The sequence below is a fragment of the Petromyzon marinus genome, chromosome 11 (genome assembly GCF_048934315.1).
Source record: "Petromyzon marinus isolate PM22_M1 ecotype Great Lakes invasive population chromosome 11, UKy_Petmar_22M1.pri1.0, whole genome shotgun sequence".
NCBI classification, from domain to species: domain Eukaryota; kingdom Metazoa; phylum Chordata; class Hyperoartia; order Petromyzontiformes; family Petromyzontidae; genus Petromyzon; species Petromyzon marinus.
In genome coordinates this window covers 14,546,871-14,554,819 of record NC_133677.1, presented here as the reverse complement: position 1 = coordinate 14,554,819, position 7,949 = coordinate 14,546,871, and the positions used below count along the sequence as shown (strand labels likewise).

The 7,949-nt window shown below is 47.0% G+C and overlaps 1 protein-coding gene across 5 annotated transcripts in view; it reads left to right on the top strand.

Annotated features, from left to right (window-relative positions):
* The first annotated feature begins 609 nt into the window (after nt 1-609).
* Nucleotides 610-7,949, top strand: part of CRTAC1 (cartilage acidic protein 1) — a 695,955-nt gene continuing 688,615 nt past the window's right edge. Inside the window, exon 1 of one of the 5 annotated variants that reach the window (XM_076066239.1) lies at nt 610-1,144. The gene's annotated coding sequence lies outside the window, so the exon portion shown is untranslated. Of the gene's footprint in view, nt 1,145-1,173; nt 1,356-7,949 lie in introns of those variants that run through there. The other 4 variants (XM_076066243.1, XM_076066244.1, XM_032952553.2 and 1 more) reach the window with 4 other exon arrangements.

Genomic DNA, 7,949 nt, shown 5'->3' with positions numbered 1-7,949 from the left:
TGAATGATCATTTTTTAATTTTAAAGAAATCATTTGGTGATGCTGTAGTGACAGTGGTACACAAGCACAGTTATCAAAACGAACACATCCGTCACTATCACTGCCTTGAAATGAAAACAATATATACAACAGGTGGCTTTATTATACATTCATGAAGAAGGGCTATTGACCGAAACATCGCCTATTACCACCTGGCCATGTTCCCAATTATCTGTGGTTCCTGCTCACACCTCTGAGTCGTTATCGTGAGATAAATCGTGACGCATATCAAGTTGAAATTATTATTAAATAATTATTTCAAGGTTCTATATTGTTATTGAAGAATTTGTTAATCATTTTTCAAATACTTATTAGGCTCCGGATGTGAGCTGTTTTTGGTGTTCAACACCCCTACAATTATTTCTGTGAATCTGGCGGCTCTTGAGCCACTTGGAGGGGGCCCTACAACCGCGCTTATTTCCCGTGAGAGGGAATGGGCGCGCGGCGTTTGAATCGCGCGCAGCTGCACGCGAGTGGCCGAGGGAGCGGCGCCGCCCAGCGCGGGCGCTGCCGCGTGCGATTGGCCCGCGCCCGCGAGCGAGAGAGACGGCCCGCGGGACGCACTCGCCCAGACAGACGCGGCTCCTCGCAGAGAGCCTCCTCCTCCCCGTCCTCATCCCTCCCCCCCCTCGCCCAGACGGCGCAGCCAAGCGGGCAGCTGTGCGGAGCGCATCGCCTCACTCAGCAGCAGCGGCAGCAGCCGCGGCGTCATTAGCGGAGGCAGAGGCCGGCAGCCTGAGCGAACGGTAGCCCGCTCCCGATATCTCTCCCCATCCCGCTCGCGTTATCATCATCATCATACCACCCCCCCCTCTCTCCGCAAGTGAACACCCACACGCCAGACACCACCGTACAGTGTACGTAGGGGAGCATCGTGTGGCTGCTGTCGGAGAAGGAAGAGGGCACACGCACTCACTCATTGTGACTGCGCCTGGATCACCACAGTTGCACGCGCTCTCTCCACTCACCCCCACGCACGCACGCCCGGCACCCCGGAGCGAACTCTCCGCGGCGTGGCTCTCGGCTCCCTCCCTGGTGGCGGCGGCGGCGGCGCAAGCTGCTGGCACCTGCTTTCGTTTGTGCCGAGCACACGGACGCTCCTCGGGTAAGTTGTGCGCTGCGTGAGCTGGCGATGTTGCCGCTGCGAACGTCCAGCGGTGCGCTCGGGCTCGCGTCGGATGCCAGCCCCGCGCAGTCAGCAGTGTTAACTGCGCGGCTGCACATTGTGCTGAACGCGCCGTTCAACGCGACGGTGTTTCACGTGCTGCTGGCAACGCGTGGGAATTGTGTCCGGTGTCTCGATGGAACACGCACAGGTATGCCCTGGGTAATCGTATATAAGTGTGCGTGATGGCATTATAGGTTGTATTTGAGCAACAACAACAAAAAAGACGTACAAAATACCCGCATTAAAATATATTTATTCGAGAAAGAATGTCCGAAGATGACGTCTCTGAAGTTGCTTTTCGGAATATCTGTTGTGTAATTAATTAATTATCATTGCAATTGTGATGTCTCCAACATTAATTGTACATTAGTCCCCTGATCGTTTGTGTTATAAAAGAGCCCTCTTCTCGGCATTGCTGTGTCATTAAAATACTTAACGCGAGCCGTTTGGGACCAAAATTGACTCCAATCCCAAGGCGTCTGTCGACTGCCTGAATACCGCGTTGGACACTAGCCTTGTCAAGCAAGGCATTCATGACTATGTTTAATGCACGATTCATTTGCCAAGCGTAAACCTTCATTTACTTGCCACGTCCGGCAGCATTTACTGAAACGCAAACGCTGCCGTGTGCGGCGTGTTGACCGTGAGAGCCGCGGAACGCCACACGCAGTAAGTTGAAAGTTGCCCGGCTCTTTTTATCAGCAACGAGGAACCCGCGTGGCGCAACGCGAACATCTCCCCGGGTCGCCGACAGTTGCCACTAGGCGGCACCCGCTCGCATTGATTGTACAATCGTCAACTTTACAATTGCGTAAACTTGCAAAATATTCTATACGGAAACCACAGGTCTCGAGCGCCCAGAGGCTGTTTGGGTGGCTTGCGAATGTCATTAAGAGCGAGGGTTACGCAAGCGTAACGAAAACCATATGAAAAGTTGTTGTACTTAACAATGCTGCACGCGGATGCCAAAGCGACGTATTTCCTTCAAACATCTATAACTCCAGATAACAAATGAACGTATTTTTTCGTGCACATTGCAGCGTTGATTCAGTAAGAGAAACGACTACTTTTATTAAAATACTCAACACAAAATCACCGTCATCATCATCACCACCTATCCCTGCTGTGTACGCCTGTTTCTCCGGTATCCGTAGTCGAGTACTGGAGTGATTGTGCTGTGATGAGCACCTCAGTAAAAGGAAAGGCAGGTGTCTATAGCCTGTCGCGTGGCCTTATCACTGCCTTCAGCAAGCAGCAGCGTCTTGCCACCCACCTTGGGGTGCGCTCTTAAGGCGCGCGTGCACCCCGAGCACTCTGCGGGGAGTCACGATCAGTCCACTGCTGGATGACAGCCAGAAGTCCCTCCCCGAGCCGTTTTCCCATCGCCCACGAGAGAGCGCGGCTCAAGGTGTCCCACACGAGCCGGTGTGTGTCGGAGAGGAATCGGTCTCGCTACTGTGGTCGCCTCGCGTCACGTTGGGCGGCAGCGTCTGCACGCTGATCCTTTTTGTGTTCTGTATTCAATCGCCGCTTCGTAGCAGCAACTGCAGCAGCCGATGATAATGATGGGCGATAGAAGGGGCAATGCGTTTGCCATGCGGGACAGCCACCACACATACCACTCGCTATTTACCGCTTGTAACAATTGCTGTTTTGCGCTATTCGTTTCGTTCGTATAATGGCAGAAATACATTCAGGAACAAAATGCCAACAATGTCGAGCACTGCTGCTGGCCCACGACGAGAGAGGGCTTCAGGAGAGAGTTTGTTCGGTTCTGTTGTTCTTCCTCCGTTAAAAGAGCACAAACCACAGTGAGTTGACCATTTGGCCCATAGTTTGGGTTGCGTGGCCACAATCGCACGACTGCCTTGGGCTTGTCTTTGATGTTCCATTTATTAAGGCTATCGGTGCTGTTGCAACGCCACAGCGCATCAGCCGCCACTGCTCATCGTGCAGTGAGCCCACTTGTTTGCGCCGCTTGTGGGTGATCGAGGGCTCGACTCGGTGGAGGCGCTGGTGGTGGCTTCCGCCGTCTCGGTTATGCAACGCGAAGCCTCTTGTGGTGCGCGCGGCGTGAGCACGGCTCCATGCACGGAGCCGTGTTCACTCGCGGAGCCGTGCTCCTCCACGGAGCCGTGTTCACTCGCGGAGCCGTGCTCACCCACGGAGCCGCGCTCACTACTCGCGGAGCCGTGCCGCGAAGCGACCGTCTCGTGCCGCGGTCGCTGCCCCCGAGGTGCTCTGGAGAATTGCGAGCATATGATCGCCGTGTTCACCCTGCGTGGTGAGGTTACATCACAGGGTGAGTCAGCTCCACGTGTGATGAATTTACATCACTTTTGGTGAGTTTGAGTTTACACCACGTGCCGTGCGTGAGTTCACACCACGGCGTGAGTTTACACAACAGGGTGAGTTTACGCCACATGTTGTGCGTTTAGCCGCCGGAGTGCGTTTACACCACGTCCAGTGAGTTTACACTGCGGGGTGAGTTTACACCAGGGGGTGAGTTCACACCAACTCACCGAATTTCATGTGTTGCAAAATTGCACGAAGTGAAATGACATCTCTACCTGCGATCGGGCTCATCACGTGTCTCAAGGACAGGCATTCAGTTTATAGAAATCTATTCAAGTGACAGCCGTTGGCTGATGTCTGCCTAAGCGATCTCCGTAGGATTCTATCGCAATAGCGTTTTATAACGTGACCTCCAGAGCATTCTGGTGCTCGCCGAGAACACAAAAGCAACTAACCTATATGCGGGTGAATGTTATTGCAGTGCAATCAAATGCAAAGAGGCTACTGGAATTTGGTCCTGTGAACGTTGATCTGTTAATGGGAGGCTGCCCTAACACATCTGTAAACAACATACATGCGTGAGGCTCAAATCAACGCGAAATGTGCCTGATTGCACGTGTCCACGTTCCGGGCACCGCTCGTTGTGCGGTCACACGTGCCGTGCTCCCCCGTCCGTGTTCCACCACTTGTCCGTTTTTACTTCGGTGGCCCCGGCGTGCATACTCGGGTTTGTTCTCGTGTAACTGATCGGGGACTTGTGAGTTTCCCAATGCCACTCGCAGCATCAGCGACCTGCGTCCTCGGGCGGAGCACACTTAGAACATGCGCCGGCAGGGAAAGGTCACAGTCACGGTGTACACGAACGAGCCTATTTAAGTGATACAAATGGAAAAGGATAACAGACAATACGTTTACTTTATTAAATCTGCCGTTGCATATAAAATATGCAAGTATTTCTTACACAAAAGCGGTCGACTGCACAGCCTTCCAGAAGTGCATAATTCCAGCAGCGTTGATTCAGCAGGAGAAAACTGGACCGTTTTCGAAATGCAGTGCCTCATAGCAGTCAGGCTTCGTTGAATCATTGCTGGTGAACTAAGTATTGATTCAAGTAAACCTGACTGCTGATGAGACGGTGTATATCAAAACCAGTCTAGAATTTGCTTGGATGTGTGGTCTCTGCCTATTTCTCTGGCGTGGGACAACACTCCACGTGGCTTATGAATGGCAGAATTGTCCCACGGTGGAAAGTTTACAACTAGTGGAACTGTCCACCGTGGTGAAATCTGCCCCATGCATGACTTGCGCCTCTAGTGTGCAAAGTCAACCGCCGTGTTCTAGAGAGCTTGTAAATCTCCACCCGACATCCTAATCAAGGATGTCGAGCGGAGCGCCGGTGGGTTTCTTCCTCGCTGCACTGAAGAGTAAAGGTGCTATATGGGCAGTAAAACTGAAGCGGCTGTGTGTCTGGGATGTGAATAGATATACAGTCGTCCTCCAACAACAACAGAGGGCAGAGGACCGACGCTCACAACAATGAGCAGGGCACCGGGTCGCTAAAACGCAGCAAGGCAATCAGTCAGCCCATGGCACCTGCTTATGTCCCGTGACATCCTGCCAACAGGGTGCCTTCCACGCTCTATGTCGCCTCGAAGTGCACCTAGCCTGGTCAAATTGCTGTGGTGACGTTAGTTGTGAATGGTGGCTGTTATTGTTATACTCCACTGACAAAGAATACAACTACAACAGTTTTATATTATTGTCAGCAAAAAAATAATGTTTTTCATGATACATTTTTGAGAATCAAAATTACAAATCTGTATGATTGGGCTAAGGGTCGAAACATGGCTTGCATTACTGGTACCAACGTGAGCATCAAACAATTATGTACAATTTACTTTGCCAAATTATTATGTATCTTTAAGTATTATAATATTTTCGTTTCTATAAAATAGACTAGAGTTAGTCCGATTTCAATTATGTTACCAATTATTGGTTTGATTACTCGACTAATCGGATAACACAAACATAGTTGTCAAAAAAATGTCACCTCTGTTCCTACGTGTGCCACTGGACGGGAGGTGATATGTGAGAGGGTTTCCTACCTTTGGGAGAACGCATGTCAAACTTATTGAATACTTTTTATTTTACCAGGTAAGGCCCACTGAGCTATATAGCTCTTTTTCAGAAGCGACGTGGCTGTCATAAATGATAGCTCAACGAAGTGACTTATCATGTGGAAATTTATAGCAGCCAAATACTCTAAACGCATGTTTCTAAATGTGGAGGGCAAAACCGGACGCCCTGGAGAAAAATCCAAGCGATCACGGCCAAGCGATCATGGCCATAGCATGGCGAGATACAGTAGTTAATATCTTACCACCACGGCACCCTGCGAGATTGGTCGCCATTTATAAAGGGCCCCGTGTATTGGACCACAACAAAAAGTAGTCAATCGTTAGTCAACTTGTCGACTCTCACCAATTCGTCCAAGTGCAAAGTTAGTTATTTACAACTATAAGTATTTGTATTTTATACATTTCTTTCATTGTAACAGTTAATTTGATTATGGCTACAGCACATGTCTGTTGCATTATAGATGTATCTGGTATGAGTCAAAATTTACAATTGTTATTGAATATGATGTGCTGTACAATTTGTCACAATAATTCATATCAAGATTAACTGGCAAATAATGACTGAAATCGTGAATTTAGGGTGTGTTTTGCTGAGTGAATTACCTTTGGTATGTGTGATGTCATTAAATTACTCGTATTACAGACTCATGTGACACCATAACAACATACTAAAACATGTATTCCATGATATATCAATAATTAATTCAGTGACAAATATATATATACAATATATATCATGATGAAATGCATATAATGTAAGCATTCAACATCATATGAATATATCTACTTAAATGCAGTTATTGTTTTGATAGGAGTGATATCACAATTGAAGTATGGTTCAATTATCATGATTGGATGTAAGTGCCTGACATCCATGCAGGGAAATGTCGACATGTGGCTCATTATTACCTGGTATACAGTGCAGTACAAAAAATTAATATGGGCCCTTTTAATATCACTGACCATGTATTGCTGTCAAGAATGCAACTTGGTTATTTTACAGCTGTGAATGGGAAAAGAAACGTTGAGTTATGGAAATAACGAATATTTTTTTCCAATTACTAAAGCCATTTAAGATAAATAATTCAACTCAGCTGATAATCTACGATTAAGAATTATTGTTAATTTACTGATATCAATAATTCAACAAGGATAAATACGTATGAATTAATGTATAAAACGTATTAACATGTTAATCCAGTTAAAATACCGAATCACGAATTATTGTACATGCAGCACATTTGCTGATTAGAATTATACTGCATATGGTTACTTATTTTAAGTATTTTCTCACGCATATGTCAGTAGAGACTTGACAGGAGAACAGCAATTAATATCAAATAATAAATTACAGGTCCTTTGCCAATCCGCAGCTCCGATTAGCATGGTTGGCTATCTGTGGTGCAAAAGAAGATCAACATCCATTCGTACAATCCATAGCTGGAAGAAGGCATCCCGAAGGAGTCATTGTGGGGTTTGTGGGACCGTTCTTCACCACTTTGATCTGCCAGTTGGTGAACACACCGAGGACAGGTTCGTGTACCACTCACCACTGATGTTGTTCATGACTGGGACTCAAACTCTGGTTTGCTGAGTTCATCGTGCAGTGTCACAAACAATGCACCACCACTCCACCCCATCAGCAGCTCAGCGTGATTAGTGTTGATTGGTTTATAACTAATCTATTATTTATAACGTTTGGTACAGTATTTCAATTATAATCTTTGTTAAACAATATGAGCGGCATGTCAACTAGAAGATAATATGAACGGTCTTTTACGTGCAAATATCGTCACAGTATTTAAACGGAGTTTACTTTTAATAATAATGTTTACAACTGACTATATATCAACGATCACATGTTCAAATGCAGTACTATGGCATTGCTTATATCTCCATTAGCAGCCCCTTAGCAAGTGGTGGAAATTCCTTGTTCCTGCGACGGGGTCAGTCTGTCCATACGATGACCACTGCTGGCTGCCCACGAAGTGGTGCACGTTTACCGGGATTGAAGCTCCAAACTTTCTGCCCACGGCACCGCTGCGCTGGATGTGTTTTTGTCAATTGCAGTCGAGAGCCAAGATGTTAATTTATCATTCATTATTCTAACAGTCTAAGTTTTATTTCGATTTAAAGCTTTCGTGACTGCAGGGATTCATCTTCTTGGTTCTTTCGGTAAAGTCACGTAGAATGGAAATAAAATAATGAAAATAAAACATAATAATCTATTAAAGTCACGTAGAATTTCCATTCTACGTGACTTTACCGAAAGAACCAAGAAGAACTTTAAGTTTTAGTTGTAATGTGCA